At 46.5% G+C, this 15,606-nt stretch overlaps 1 protein-coding gene across 4 annotated transcripts in view; it reads left to right on the top strand.

Annotated features, from left to right (window-relative positions):
• The window catches only part of BCL2L1 (BCL2 like 1), a 63,916-nt gene that overhangs the window by 2,754 nt on the left and 45,556 nt on the right, over positions 1-15,606 (top strand). The gene's annotated exons all lie outside the window — the stretch shown is intronic.

The following is a 15,606-nucleotide window of genomic DNA, read 5'->3' as shown; positions in this document are numbered from 1 at the left end:
AGTTTGCATGTGTGGCACTCTCCTCTCAGACTAGGGCATGGCCAGGCAGGAGTTCCCACTGGGTTGAGGTGGGTGAGAGTTGTCAGATTTTAGGGCAGTGTAGGCTCTGCAGATTGTGTTTGCACTGCGCGCCCTAAGTTCATTTCCCCCAAAGTGTGCGACTTTCTGCTTGGTTGCCTTGTTTGTGGAACACTTGCTGTGTCACACATTAAGCCCGGGGACTTTGCACTTCACTGCCTGGGGTCGGTTGGGGAGCCCCAGCTGCTCTCCCTGTTACTTTCCGGCCAGAGCCCTGGGGGCCTCTTCAAGCACTGTTTGCTGGCAAAGCAAGAACCCAGTCTTTGGGGCTCTGTGGGACATTGAGATTTGGTTACAGACTTCAGATGCCAGTATAAGTCCTAGCCCTGTCATGTAACCAGCTGTGTGACCTTGGACAGGCTGGGTTACTTTCTTGAGGCATAGTTTCTTCCACTAAAAAATGTGGCAAGCCCTCTTTGCCTTACAGAGTCTTGTAAATCTTGGTGATAATGTGAGTATAGTGACCGACACCAGCCAAATTCCTTTTCCAGGGAGGGAGAATTCTCTTGCCCATCACTGAGCTAGGATGAGATGGTGGTGAAAGCATCTTTACCAGTGGTCACTATGGGCAGTTTTTGCTCTTCAGTGAACTCAGTCCTGTTTCCTTGCTTATCTCCCTACCTAGGGGAGTGCAGGGTTTATGAGAGGTAGTCTATCCTCTCAGAGTATGCAGAAAAGCAACAAGCTGTGGAAAATAAGTCATCCATTGAAGGAGCTGAGGTGGAAGGGGCCATGCACCATGGACTCAGGAATGTCAAGAATGCAACTGTCCGTAGGCTGGGCCTAGGGCGTGGCAGGCACTTCACTTTACCACTGAGGAGAGACCTCCTGGTTGGCCCTGGAACCCCACCCCCCTCTCTCATTTCCCATTTCTTTGCAACTTTTTCAGCTCTTCTCCTGTGCCAGCTCTTGTAAAAGGCAAGGGGGTCAAGTCAATAGAGGTTAGATAACTGGGGTGGGGTCAGGGGAGGTAAAGGTGGTGGGCTCTCTTGAGCTAAGGCTGACTAGACTTGAAAGCCTTTCTGTAAATGAACTCCCTGGAGAGAATAAATGATTAAATAGTTCCTGTTGGTTTGTTCAGTGACCTCTCCTATTCCCTCCTGCTTTGATTCTCTTTTGGGGCAAATATTTGTTCAGCTGATTACAGGACGGACAGGATGCCAGTACTGCACACACACACCCTCTGAGGCATCTCCAAGTAGGGATTGAGGCCACTTGCCCACTTTGCCTGACTATTGTCTTTGGCCAGTGGTCCTAATACCAGGTGGGTGTTGCCAGCTGTAAACAAAAGGCAGTCTGGGAGAGGTGCCTGGTCTGCCAGCCAGCCTCTGCAGAGGGCTACCCCTACCAGAGAATTGCCAGCTGCCCAGTGGTGCATGTGAAGGAGACCTTAGACACAGCAGCTCTGGGCAAGTTCATTAGATCGCCATTGGATTGAAATTCCATCTTCCATCTCTTTGCTTAAGAATTATCAGAGCCCGTTGGACAACATACCACATGTCACTTCCTCTTGGTAAACAGAGGGGTTGTGTGTGGAAGAGCCAGTTATGTCAGAACCATTTCTGAGCATACATTCTCTCCCTGAGGCCAGGGAGAAAAGAACATTTGAGTCAGGATCCTTTGAGCCTGGATAGAAGGTGCCTGCCCCCTTCCTCTCAGGTACTATCCTGTTCTGAACTGTACACCGGCTGGCTACTGTGGTGGCATCTTGTAACTATCCTGGAGGCTGTGGTTGGGAGATCCTTGAGGGTAGGAGTTATGGGCTGTTCTATTCAGGGCTGTGTTCTAAATTTAGCCTCCCTACAGGAAAGGGGAAGGAAATTAGCCTTTCTTGAGTACCTGTTAAGTACTAGACACTGTGTTAGGTCCTCTTCTTATGCAACCAATATTTATTGAGCATCTACTGTGAAGCTGGCAGTGTACTAGCCGCTGTTCATAAGCCACACATGGTACAGCATGGAAATGGCATGCTGATTCATATATTCCAAAGTAATCTTCCAAGGTAGATGAGTTTATTCCCAGTTTACACGTGAAGCTGTTTGTGGCTAAGTGACTGTCCCCAGGTGTCCCTCAGCCAGGTAAGTGTCCGAATAGGAATTTACACCGAGGTTGGCGTAACTCTAAAGCCTAAACACTTTTCATCCTATCAGGTTGTCCAGGGAGTAATAAAGTGATCCTGACAGGCTGGCCCAGAAAGCCAGAGATGCTATTGGGCCAAGCAAACCATGCCTGTGAAGGTGCTCACTCTGGACTGATAACTGGCTTTGTTCAGGTAGCCATGGGAAGGATAGTTGGCAGTAGCTGGTTCCCAGAGGCATATTGGTAGCCTCATATTTTGGCACTGGTAAAACTCAGACATGGCAGGTTTCATGTGGGCATCAGGGTTTTGCCCAGGGTGAGCTGTTTATTAAATTTTTTTTTTTTTTTTGAGACGGAGTCTTGCACAGTCACCAGGCTGGAGTGCAGTGGCGCAATCTCAGCTCACTGCAACCTCCGCCTCCCAGGTTCAAATGATTCCCCTGCCTCAGCCTCCCGAGTAGCTGGGAGGGACTACAGGCGCGTGCCACCACGCCTGGCTAATTTTTTGTGTTTTAGTAGAGACAGGATTTCACCACGTTGGCCAGGATGGTCTCAATCTCCTGATCTCCCAAAGTGCTAGGATTCTAGGGTCAGCCACTGCGCCCAGCCAATTTTTTCATTGTTAAAACCCTCTCAGCCCTGCCAATAGATGACAACTGTGTGCGAGTGGTGAGAAGGTGGCCTGCCCCAGGTCTCTCTACTTAAGGTGGAGTGATGCTTCAAGGACTGAAAGTCTAGATTCTCAACCAGATTACTGCCTCCCTACAGTCACCTGATGAAATGCTGAACCTGTTCAGCTCTCTTGTCCATCTCTTTCCCACCTGTAAAATGGAATAATGATAGCCAGCTGCCATAGCTTGACTCTAGTAAAGGATCTAGAACAAAAGCCCTTCCCCTGCCTTAATTGTAGGGTAGAAACACTTTAATGAATGGGCTTCTCCCTTCAGGGAACTGACTCTGCCCCCTAGAGTTTTTCTTTAAGAAACAAAGTCCCTGTGATACTCATCTGGAGTGTTGTATGTATGACCTTCCCCAAAGGGACCAAGTGTTTCTGGTGCTTTCCAATGGGAATATGGGAAGGGACTCAGATGGGCCTGTCCGCTTTGGGATTGCTGTCCCTGAAGAAACCCTTTAGCCTGATGGAAACATCATTGTTGGAAGCAATGAAGTGTTGAGGGAAAGAAACATACAGCCTTTTTTAAGCTGTATGGCTCAGTGGTTTGCAATTCTATAGATCTCTTATTGCCTAATCTGGCTTCTTTGGATGGATATATGCTTAGTTGAAGCACCTCAGCTCCCTTTGCAGATGGTGGCAGTTCTGCGTTTTTTCTTGGGGAAACCCCATTAGAAACCCCAAAAGTGGAAATTTTTAGTAATCTTATTCAGGTCCCAAAATGAAATAGAAGTGTCTCAGGGGCTCCCCCTTGAAACACCTACTTCTTCTGAGTGTACGTTTGAGGTTGCTCTTAAAATTCTGTTACCATCACAGGATTTTCCAGACTTCCAAGGAATAATTTCCCCAATAGCCCTGTGGAGCCCTTTAGCTTCTGTCAAAATTTACCTGGGTATTTTTTCAGGGGGCTCCAATGGAACCTGGAGAGTTTTCTTGACTTTTGTATGGGTGTCCCCAGGTTTGTTTGGGCTGCATGAAGCAGCAGTTGTTATCTCTGTCCTTTCCCTCAGCAGATGTCTATCCTGAGGCCAGTGGGCTTGAACATCCTCCTCTACGTCCGACCTTCCTGATTTTGCCAGTGCCCTCAGCCTTCCATCATGGCCTTCTTTCAGCAACTGTGGTTTTGCCTGAGTTTAATATGGATAGACAAGGGGTAATTCCCAGTGTGCTGCTTTTTTTCCGGAAGCATAATCTCCTACTGCCTTAATTAAGCAGGGGCCCTATCCCCACCCAACCTCCAACCTAATTCCGTAGAGTCTTCCCTAAGGACTCCCTCTTTTTTCTTTGAAGGAGTCAACTCTGCTCCTGGATCCTCTTGTCTTCTGCCCCTCTAACTGGTAGTCTGTCTTCCTTGTTCCCAGTTGGCAGACCTGAGTCAGACAATCCCACTGGGTCTTTTTGTTTAGCCTTGGGAAGAGAAGACCGAGGAGAATATGATCACCAGCTTCAGATCTCTGAAGGAAGAGGGCCTGAGCCTTTTTTAATTGGTATGGTACCTGGCAAAACTTGGTTACATGAAAAGAAGTTAACAGTTGTAGAGCTTAAATTAGTGTAGAGAAGACATTTCTAACAGATTTGCCCTCTCCTAGATTTAGGAGCTCCTCAGGGTCTAGGCCACATCTTGTCCATGCTTGTTTCCTCACCACTGAGCAGAGGCCTTGGGCATAGTAGAGACCTAATGAAAGAGAAACCCACCAAATTTCTGAAGAAACAGACTCTTATCAAGCCAGAATAACAGTAATGGGAGTGGCTGTTTACCTACTAATTCATTCATTGAGTCAAACAATGTTTATTGACCTCCTACTATGTACCAGGCAATCTTAGGTACTGGGAATACAGCAGCAAACAAAAGCAAACAAAACTAAGTTTCTGTCCTCATGGAGCTCACATTCCAATAAGGAGTGACAGGCAATAAATATATAATTACATGTTTATAACAGATGACTGCACATGCTATGAAGAAAATAAAGCAGGTTGGGGCATAGGGCATGTCTAGCAAGGGAGGGTGGGGCTGTAGTTTTAATAGAGTGATCAAAGAAGGTGTAAGGGATAAAAAAAAGGCTTTACCCTTCTAGGTTCTTTGGCTGGGCTGAGAATTAAATTGACAAAGACAGATTAACTAGAGGGAAAAAAAAAATTAATTACATCGGTATGCACAGGAGTCCTACAAAATATGAGGCTCAAGGAAGGGTCAGATAATTGAAGCTTATATAGCATTCTGGGCTACAAAAAAGAATATAGAGTCCTCTTACAACCGCATGAGAAGTTGCAGAAATTAAAAAAAAAAAAAGAAGAAGCTGGGCGCGGTGGCTCACGCCTGTAATCCCAGCACTTTGGGAGGCCGAGGCGGGTGGATCACGAGGTCAAGAGATCGAGACCATCCTGGTCAACATGGTGAAACCCTGTCTCTACTAAAAATACAAAAAATTAGCTGGGCATGGCGGCATGTGCCTGTAATCCCAGCTACTCAGGAGGCTGAGGCAGGAGAATTGCCTGAACCCAGGAGGCAGAGGTTGCAGTGAGCCGAGATCGCGCCATTGCACTCCAGCCTGGGTAACAAGAGTGAAAGTCTGTCTAAAAAAAAAAAAAGAAAAGAAAAAAGAAGGAATATGGGGCTTGGGACTTCTGTTAGGGGCTTGAGTGGCAGCAGCTCAAGTTATGGCAGGGTAAGGGAAAGTATTGGTAGTAGCGTGCTTCTGTGATCCTAGCTTCTGTGTAGTGGGGTGCTGAGGTGGGAGGATCACTTCAGCCTGGGAGGCAGAGGTTGCGGTGAGCCGAGATCATGCCACTGCACTCTAGCCTGGGTGACAGAGCAAGACCCTGTCTCAAAAAAAAAAAAGTCTCTGTGGTACTAAAGTTTGTGTGGAGCAGCCCTCTTCCTAATACAGATACTTTTACTCGTGGAGATTTCCTTTTTAGATGTGAATTTCTTTTACAAAGGACAGCTTTTCAGAGCTACTCGTGTCTGCAGTTTCTCAGAATAACCAGCTTAAACTCTGCCAAAGAAGTTTATTTTTGGGATGGCATATTCTGGTTTCCTACAGTCATATTTTGGGATGGTATGTCCTGAGTCCCAATAGAAGTATTACCTAAAGGTGATATTTGAGCCAAGAGCTGAATGAGGTGAGATGGTAGATGATGTAGGTACCAAAGGGCGTTTCAAACAGAGGGAATGGACTCAGGAAGGAGCATGCTTGGCATTTTCAGGGATGAACAAGGTCAGTGTGGCTGGAGAAGAAACAGCAAAGGGGAAAAAGGTAGAAAATGAGGGGAGAGAATGGTTGGGGAGGAGGGTGGAGATGTAGATGGGGCCCAGATCACATAGAGTGTTACAGACCATGATGAAGATTTGGCTTTGGTGGAATAAGAGGCCAAAGGCTTTGGAGTGCGGTGATATGGTCTGAATTCTTAAGGGTGGCAGCAGGGAGCCCAGTGAAGAGGCTGGTGCAATTGCCAGGTGAAAAAGAATGGTGGCTTAGACCTAGAGGTGGAAGTGTGGCAAGGGGGTACTGTAGACTAAGACTAGGCTTGCACGAGGTATACTGATGTATCCAGCTGTCCTGGAAACCATATTTTTCATCTACTTGGAGGTCCTAAAATCAGAGTTAAGTAAACTAGATGTTCTTTGGGAATAGTTCTCTCCAAATGTGATACCTGATGAATGGTTTTCTTCTACTCCAATAGTATTTCTGTCTGAGTCAGTGCAATTTGTCTGAGTTCAGTTCCCAACTCGTCCATGTCTACCTATGCAAGCTCCTTTTACCTCTCTGAATCTTAGGATAAATAATACCTGCCTCACAGGTGGTGGTGGTAAAGACACAGTGAGGTATGCCTGAGATGCATAGAGCCTAGAGCCTTGTTGGTATCATTATTCTTATTATCTTTACCACAGAACTCATGTCAGAGACTCATTCACAGAATTTTAAGCATCCACTCCTTTTTATTTTTTTTTTTTGAGACAGAGTCTCGCTCTGTCACCAGGCTGGAGTGCAGTGGCGCGATCTACGCTCACTGCAACCTCCGCCTCCCAAGTTCAAGTGATTCTCCTGCCTCAGCCTCCCAAGTAGCTGGGACTACCGGCACACGCCGCCACGCCCAGCTAATTTTTGTATTTTTAGTAGAGATGGGGTTTTACCATGTTGGCCAGGATGGTATAAATCTCTTGACCACTTGATCCTCCCACCTCAACCTCCCAAAGTGGTGGGATTACAGGCATGAGCCACCACGCCTGGCCCACTCTCCTTTTTCTAAACACCATAGTGACTCATCGGCACATCTCAGAGCAGGCCCTTGCAGCAGTTCTGTTGCAGCAGGAGCTCCGTAGTATTTGTGTGCCATAGTGGTATAAGCACTGGTCTTAGAGTTGGAAACCCAGTTCTACTCTCAGTCTCACCTTGGCCAAGTCACTTTACTCCCAGGCCACAGCTTCCCTTTCTGCAAGATGGAAGGTTTGAAGTAGACAGTATAGGAATGCTGGTCCTCTCTATCCTAAGGCCTTGTGACAGATTCCACCATTATGGCATATTTCACATTAATTATGTTTTAAAATGGCTCTCTACTGTTGACAGATAATGTCAGCACCTTAACTAAACCCAGTGTCAAGGCAGGCTACTTTATCACTGAGCCCACAATAGTAATACCTTACATTTATGTAACACCTTACAGTTTCCAAAGCTACTTTCAGATCCACCTTGGCTTTTTGATCCTTATAACCACCCGGAGAGGTGGGTAAGAAGGATACCATCTCCATTTCAAAGGAGAGAAATCAGGTGAGAGATGAATTGACTTGCCCAAGGTTACATCCAGAGGAAGAGGTAGTTTTTGGACTTTCAAATTGGAACTTGACTACTGGCTTGCTGTATGACCTTGGGCAAGTCTCTTAACTTGTAAATGCTATGATAATAGCACCTTTTTCTGAAGGTTTGGTTAATTAATTCATGCCTTAAGGCTTTCATATCATCCTAAGGCTCTTTACTCACATCATCTGGCTTCTCTTTTATTACATATTGATTTTTGAAATTGTGTTTTTGAATAAAGAAACTGCCTTTGGGACAGTCTGCTACTTGGTTTCATCCCTGATGAGACTCTCCGGCCAAGTTTGAGTCTTCCAGCGAACGCTGAGCCACAGGACTCTTTGGGCAGCCTCCAGTGCTCTCCTCGGAACTGGAGGTTTTTCTCCAGCTCTTCAGGAAATGCCATTGCAGTGACTTCCATGGACTGCTTCCTGTCCCAGCCCTGCCTGCAAGAGTGTGGAAACTGGAAAGCGATCCCTAGAGGGCCACCCTCCCTGCTCAAAACTGCTTTTTTTTGGACATGTCCCTGCCTTTCTTCTTGTCAGTTACTTTCTTTGCTCCCTACCGTTTCCTCCTTCTCCTGGCTTCTCCCTCCAGCTGTGAGCATCCCTTCAAGATTTAGAAAATGCCTTTCTGCTTGGTTCTGCCAGGCCATTTCCCCCTACCCTAGGCTAGACTGTGAGGAGGGTCAGTTACAATTCCTAGGTTCTCTTCTTGGCTCCATCACCCATTAGCAGTTTCAGTCCTGGACATCCCCTGGAGGTGCATTAAACCTGTTGCACTGCCCTGTGTCATCCATTAACCCTGAGTTCCTCTAGGGGTTTCGATCCCACCGCTGCATAGGATGGGATTCTTAAGGGATATCTTGAGGTTCGGCACATATAAATCCTGCCTCTTGGAAATTGATGACAGAGGGTGGAGTGAAACACAGCCTGCCTTCCTCTCCCTCCCCCAGTCACCTTTGAGGAGGAAGCTAGAAGGTTGAAAACCTTGTTGGACAATCATCTGAGGAATGGGAGCTGGCCTGGGAGGGGATTGGAATGCACTCAACTATGCCTCAGATCCTTTGTTCCTCTCTTGAAAGGGAAACATTCCTCTCCCTCCTCCCTGGCCACACACACACAGACACACGTGCCTTTGTTCCCCTGAGTCAGGCAGGGATAGGAACACAGTGTCCCTTCCAAGGAGCCTGACTCGCCTCCCTAGAGGCTGGCCTTCTGGTCAGTGGGACTGGGATATTTGCCCAGGAGCCCCCAACCTTCATGTCCTTTCCATAGAGTCTTGGAGGCTAAAAACTTGCCTATAAACAGCTGCTGAGACTTCTCTGTAATTATTTCATGGGATACCCATGTCCCAGGATAAACAGTCCCTCCCTTTTATTCCATTTGGTGATTAATATTATTGTTAACACTACTATTAATAGTATCTAACACTTATTGAGTGCTTACTCTATGCCAGCCATTGTTCAAAGTGCATTACATTTATTAATTGATTTCGTTCTCACAGCAGTACTCTGAAGCAGTTTCTATTATCCCTGTTTCACACATGAGGAAACTGAGGTACAGAGAGGTTAAACAACTTGTGCAAAGTCATACAGGTAGTAAGTGGCAAAGCCTGAGAGGGTAGCTTCCAACCTCCCCCTTTTAAACACTACACTGTGTTCCCTCCTCCAGTTCACTATTGTCTGGATGACTGTTGGCATTAGTCCAGTGCTCACTGTGTGACAGCCTTTAGTGACACCATCTCTGTTACTACCCCAACAACCTTATCATTATAGGACACTGAGATTTGGGAGGGCTTATAGTTAGCAAGAGGCAGAGTCAGGATTTGAAACCAGGTCTTTCTTACTCTAAAGCCTGTCCTTTTGATCTCCAGTCCTTAAAAATCTTGCAAAGTAGGTAGTGTTACCTTCATTTTATGTTTGAGAAAATTGAGGCTCAGAGAAAAGCGATATGTCCAGAGCTTCACAGGCTAGTACCAAGAAGAGCCTGAGATTCACACTTTACTGCCTTAGTAGTCTGTATTGTCATGATTATTCTTTTTATGTGCATGATAATATTTTTAATTTACCAAACTCCTTTTATAAATTATTTCCCCAGTGAAGTAGGTGAGGTGGGTATGTTCAGCCCTGTTTCCAGAGAGGAAAGTAAGATAAGGGGGCTTGTCCCACAGTAATGGCAGTATCAGACTTAGAATTCATGTTCTGGCTTTTAACACAGTGTTATCAATACTGTCTCCTGCTCCTAAAGCTGCATGTGTGGCTTGGAGCTGTCCTTGTAGTTTCATTTCTTTTGTTAAACCAGCAAATACTGACAAATGCTTTGTAATGTGCTAGATAGAGATTCTGTGGATATTGTGGTTAAGTGGAAGTGAGTCCCATCCCTCAATGATCTGTTCCCATACCCCACACCTTGGGTCTTGCTGGTGTCCCTCTGCCATCTGAATCAGTCTACATGTGTCATCTATCCTCCTCAGCTCCCAGACACACCAGGAAAGATGCATTATAGTTGATATGTATTAATTACCTTCAACACATACACAGACAAAACTCTGGCCTCACATTTGAGACAGCTTGACTCCTTGCTGGTGGCATAACACAAAGTAAATCAGCTTCAAATTCTCATCCATAAGCCTGAGAGAATAATGCCAAGCCACCAGACTAAGTGAGGCATAAATGAGAAAGTGAAGGCCAGGCGCAGTGGCTCAAGCCTGTAATCCCAGCACTTTGGGAGGCCGAGGCAGGTGGATCACAAGGTCAAGAGATCGAGACCATCCTGGTCAACTTGGTGAAACCCCGTCTCTACTAAAAATACAAAAAATTAGCTGGGCATGATGGCGCATTCCTGTAATCATAGCTACTCAGGAGGCTGAGGCAGGAGAATTGCCTGAACCCAGGAGGCAGAGGTTGCGGTGAGCCGAGATCGCGCCATTGCACTCCAGCCTGGGTAACAAGAGCGAAACTCTTGTCTCAAAAAAAAAAAGAAAGAGAAAATGAAATGTAGATGTGTTTTTTAGTAATAATAACAGATACTATGTGTTGAGTATTTACTTTCTCTGTGCCAGGTGTTGTGTTTATGCCTTTGATATATCATTTTATTTGGTTCTTATGAATGCTTTCCTGTGAAGATGGAGAATCTAGGTTCCGTAATGTGTCCACAGTAACACATCTTATAAGAGGCAGAGCTGGGTCCAACACTCAGATGCGTCTGACGCAAAAGCCTATAAGCGTCATTACTTCTTTGCAAGCCCAGACTGGCTTATTTTCCCTGACTACCTGGCTCAGAGCCTGGGGTTGGATAAGGGTTCGGCCAGGGCCTGCTCAATGAACATGAAGGGTTGTTATTAGATACAGGTTAGGCTACAAAAAAAGTCTCTGCCCCTAAGGAAGCAAACTCATTTGAAGCAGTAGGAATAGACCCCAAACACTTGGTGAATGGCTTGAGGCAAACTGCCAAATCTGTGAAGCAGACTCCAAAAGCAGAAGAGGTTGAGCCCACAGGTGCATTGCCCTGGGCCTCTGGCAAATGGGCATCTGGCAAATGGGCCCACTTCCACCATCAGCTATCCAGTTGATTACTGGGCCCAGAGGCCTCCATCCTCATCCTGTATCATCAGCTGGCACCCTTTCCCTAGCCAACTGCATTGCCAATCCAGGCTCTTTACTGTGCCAACAGTGGAAAGTATCAGGAAGGAGAGGTCACTGAGGGTTTGAATAATCACAGCTTTCTCAGCAACGTGGCTTTGTACAATTCCCACTAAGGCCTCAGTTTCCTGGTCTGCAAAATGGAGATAATACTGACCTCTTAATGAAGATGATAGTAATCTCTTCCTCATAAGTTTGTTGTTTTTCCTCTGCCTGGATCACTTGTCCTATAGATCTGATCAGGGCTCACTCTCCTTTTTTTCCCCACCCCCTTTAAAATAGAAATGAAGGGCTCTCTCTCTTCTTGTTTGGGTTATCAACTCAGATATCACCTCCCTAGAGGCCACCATGTTTACATGTTTACTATCTGTCTCCTGTAGTAAAACATAAGCTCTCAGAGTACAGGAGCTTTATCTTGTCTTTCATCCCCACCATCTACGAGACTGCTTGGTACATAGGAGGCACTCAGCAAATACTTGTTGAATGAATAAGCGACTGTGTAGACCACCTTGCACAGCATCTGACATACAATATACTCAGTCAGTGTTAGGCATCGTTATGTATTAGGAAGATGTGGACCATGAAGGTTTTAACTAAGTGAAAAAATGTAACAAGAGCAGGCTATGGCTGGATGCGGTGGCTCACACCTGTAATCCCAGCATTTTGGGAGACTGAGGTGGGTGGATCACTTGATATCAGGAGTTCAAGGCTAGCTCGGCAAATATGACAAAATTTTGTCTCTACTGAAAATTAGGCTGATGTGGTAGCACATGCCAGTAATCCCAGCTACTTGGGAGGCTGAGGCAGGAGAATCGCTTGAGGCCAGGAGGTGGAGGTTGCAGTGAGCTGAGATTGTGTCACTGACTTCAGCTTGGGTGACAGAGCAAGACTCTGCCCCCGCCCCCCACACACACACAGGATCAGGCTAGTCACACACACACACACACACACACACACAGGATCAGGCTAGTCACACGCACACACGCGAGCAGGCCAGATGGGTAAGAATCACCCAGACAGAACTGGAGGGTGGAGTATGTGTGAAGCATTTGGAAGATGATGAGGAGGCCGACTGGCAAGAACTGAAGATGGTCTGGGTCAGCAATAAAGCTGGTCAGGGAAAAAAGCAGGTGAATGATAACAGAGGCCTCTGGGCAGAGGGATGGGGATGGTTGATGGTAAAGGTGGGCCCAATAGAGAGAGGCCTGGAGCATCTGTGGGATGCAGTCAGGTCTCCAGTAACCCCTGGAAAAAAGAATCTCTTGCCAGCCAGGGCTCAGAAGGCAGAGCTGCAGGGAGAGAAAAGCCAGAAGCACCTGCAACCTGCAGATCAGGTAAGCTGCCCTGGTTGTTATTTTGGGACTCAGGGCCAGGTGCAGATTCAAAGGATTGATTGAAGCCTTTTGGCAACTCTGGCCTCAGCAGGGTAAACATCACCTGTCTCCTGCCACCTGCAGTGAAAATGCCAGGAAGGGTACCCTAGGCAGGCCCAAAAGGGCCTAACTTTCTTGCCGCCCTGGTGGAGCAAGAAATATCTTCCAGGAGAGGCCATTCCTTCCCTTGCCCCACAGCTCCTTCTCTGTAAAGCTCAGGTGGCAATCAGGTACCTCTTGCCCAAGAGGCCTCCATGGTTCCGGCCCAAGGAAGGTAGGGGTGGGGCATTGGGAGCCGTTGACAGCTGGGCTTAGCTTGGGGGAGGAGTCAGTTTGAGAGCAGGTGCAGATTTCAGGGAGGGTGGGGCCTAAAGGGAAGTAGGGATCTTTGTAGGCTGCAAAATTTTCCTCCCCATCCCCCAGCCACAGCTGGCTTCTCCAAGAACCTGATGACCTAGTTACAATGCTTAGAAATTGTCAGCTTAGCTTGCAGTTCAGGGCTTTGCCAGTCTCTCCTTTCTCTGAGGCTTCTTGGGTCCAAAAGGTGCCTTGGCATTTTCCCAAGGGGGTTCCATGTGAATGACATACACCATATCACATGTACAGGCTTCTTGCCCAGGGGAGGAAAAGGCCAGTAAGACTGCTGCTGCTTTCTTTCCTGGTGTGTGCCCCCCAACCCAGGGAAAAAAGACTCCCATGCCCTTGCCCTCTTCTGTTCCTCTCTGGAGGGTTGGTGAGTGACCAATAGGAGGTCATAAACTTCCCCTGAGGGTCAAAAAAGATGGCCAGACCCTGTCATCCTAAGGATAGATTGAGTGCCTGTAACCGTTCTTTCCTTACCTCCCTGTCTCAGTATGATGTTAAAACCTGATGGAAAGGGGTTAGGAAGACTCTACTGGAGGCTTTGGAGGCCCCCCCACCCTCTCAGGCAGCAGCTGCTCCTGGTATTCCTGGTGTCTGCCTTGCCTCCTTGGGAGAAATTCCATCATTATTAAGAGTCAGATATGAAATTTGACAAACTAGTGTTGAGTTGATGAGTCTCACTTGCTTAATAGTTATCCTTGGCAAATTACTTAATCTTTCCCAGCCTTAGTTTCCTCATGTATAAAAAAAAGAGATAACACCATACAGTACTTTTCTTTCTTTCTTTTTCTTTTTTTTTTTTTTTTGAGACAGAATTTCACTCTTGTTACCTGGGCTGGAGTGCAGTGGCACTATCTCGGCTCACCACAACCTCCGCCTCCCGGGTTCAAGTGATTCTCCTGCCTCGGCCTCCCAAGTAGCTGGGATTATAGGCACGCACCACCATGCCCAGCTAATTTTGTATTTTTAGTAGAGACAGGGTTTCTCCATGTTGGTCAGGTTGGTCTTGAACTCCCGACCTCAGGTGATCTGCCCGCCTCAGCCTCCCAAACTACTGAGATTACAGGTGTGAGCCACCACCTGGCCTACATTGCTTTACTTGAAACACTCTTGAGAACATGAAAATAATTGATAAGGTACGTGGAGCACTTACCAAGGAGCCCAGCGTACAGGAATTACTTAATATAACAAGCTATTATTACTATTCTTGTCACATTACAATCACTGGTAAACAAATTGTTGTGATTGCTATTGGATCTACTCTCCAGGAGTGAATTTTCAGGCTGACAGAATATGTGGATATCTTTGGACCAAGAGTTTAGAGATTTTTAAGGTACCTGAAGCTTGGGGCCTTGGCTCACAACCTTGTCCCCTACCTCCTGCACAAGGACCCCAAGTCATAACTTGTACACAGCAGAGGTTTGGCCAGTGTTGTTGACTAGGCATTTGGTAATGGGGCATATTTTATTTTATCTTGCCAAGGACCTCCTTGTTTGTTGACAAAGTGGAAGACTTACTGGGTTAAATATTTTTTTTTTTTTTTTTTTTTTTTTTTTGAGACGGAGTTTCGCTCTTGTTACCCAGGCTGGAGTGCAATGGCGCGATCTCCGCTCACCGCAACCTCCGCCTCCTGGGTTCAGGCAATTCTCCTGCCTCAGCCTCCTGAGTAGCTGGGATTACAGGCACGTGCCACCATGCCCCGCTAATTTTTTGTATTTTTAGTAGAGACAGGGTTTCACCATGTTGACCAGGATGGTCTTGATCTCTCGACCTCGTGATCCACCCGCCTCGGCCTCCCAAAGTGCTGGGATTACAGGCTTGAGCCACCGCGCCCGGCACTGGGTTAAATATTTAAAGTCTGTTGAAGCATGCCTGGCACACAGTAGGTGCGTGACACATGTTTTAATGATTAAACATGGCATTGTGGGAACTCTGGAGTTTTTCCAGGATGGCCCCACTCCTTGTTTGCTCTGTGGCCTTAAGCCTCTTTCCCAAGCTCTGCCCGTTGCCTCATATGTTGAAGAAAGATAACACCCGCCTTGCCTCCCTCGTGGGCTAGCAGGGAGGCCCAAAGAGATGATAGATGAAAAAGCACTTTGAGAACTATAAATATTAGGTCTTGTTGCTACTACTTGACTAAAGTCACAGCTGTAGTTGTGTTATTCATTCCTTCAGTCAGTCAATCAACAAGCATTTTTTGAGTGGAAGCAGTATCTTACCACTTAACTGGCTTCATGAATTTGGACAAGTTACTTTCCCTCTGTGAGCCTAAAGATCTATAAAATGGAAATACTTATTTCAGAGGGTTGAAATGAAGTGCACTGAGCTTATTGAGAATAAAAACTGTGTCTTATTCTCTCTTAACAGCTACTGTTGGGCCTAGTACTTGGTGGCTGAGTGTTTAGTGACTGGGTCAACAAACATTCCTAACAATTAATGCTGTAAGTAAAGTGCACTTATCACAGTACCAAGTGCAGAGTAAAAGCTCACCAAATGCTGAGTCTTTCCCTTTCCTCTTTCTATGAGGCTTGAGTTGCCTTGCTTCAGCCATGGGTTACCTTCTGCAGTCAAATTACCAGGCAAGGCCAGACTCTGTGTGATTCA

This window comes from Saimiri boliviensis, chromosome 9 (genome assembly GCF_048565385.1).
Source record: "Saimiri boliviensis isolate mSaiBol1 chromosome 9, mSaiBol1.pri, whole genome shotgun sequence".
Taxonomy (NCBI): domain Eukaryota; kingdom Metazoa; phylum Chordata; class Mammalia; order Primates; family Cebidae; genus Saimiri; species Saimiri boliviensis.
This window is presented reverse-complemented; position numbering and strand designations above follow the sequence as displayed.